Source organism: Solanum tuberosum, unplaced genomic scaffold, assembly GCF_000226075.1.
Source record: "Solanum tuberosum cultivar DM 1-3 516 R44 unplaced genomic scaffold, SolTub_3.0 scf00020, whole genome shotgun sequence".
Taxonomy (NCBI): Eukaryota; Viridiplantae; Streptophyta; class Magnoliopsida; order Solanales; family Solanaceae; genus Solanum; species Solanum tuberosum.
The window spans coordinates 677,931-678,373 of record NW_006238946.1 but is presented as its reverse complement, the minus strand read 5'-3'; the positions used below and the strand labels follow the sequence as shown (position 1 = coordinate 678,373).

Genomic DNA, 443 nt, shown 5'->3' with positions numbered 1-443 from the left:
AAAAGGGGGGGGGGGGGGAAGGGGTTGAGCAGGCTAGTGACACTCTGATGCAGTAAATAAGGGACTGAAAAGAAATCTAATGTGCCTTTGGATAATCCGTATACATGAAAATAGAAGTAATATTTGCACCCAAGGGTGTGGGCTAATGGTCAATGAAGTGGTTGAGAACCTTGAGGTTTCAGTTTCAAAACTCAGTGGAGACAAAAAAAATACTAAGTGATTCTTCCCATTTGTCCTAGCCTTGGTGGATAGGATGTATCTGCACAAGTACCATGAAATAACAAGGAAAGGGAAGTGCAATACTAAGGGTGTGTTCGGTATGGAGGAAAATGCTTTCCATGTGGATTTCTTACTTATTTTCTAATGTTTGGTAGGTAAGCAAAAAACTATTATCTCAAGAGTATTTATATGTTATCTAGCAGAACATTATGGGGGTGGGAATG

General features: G+C 40.0%; 1 protein-coding gene across 2 annotated transcripts in view; it reads right to left on the bottom strand.

Annotated features, from left to right (window-relative positions):
* The window catches only part of LOC102596943 (folate transporter 1, chloroplastic), a 7,907-nt gene that overhangs the window by 2,251 nt on the left and 5,213 nt on the right, over window positions 1-443 (bottom strand). The gene's annotated exons all lie outside the window — the stretch shown is intronic.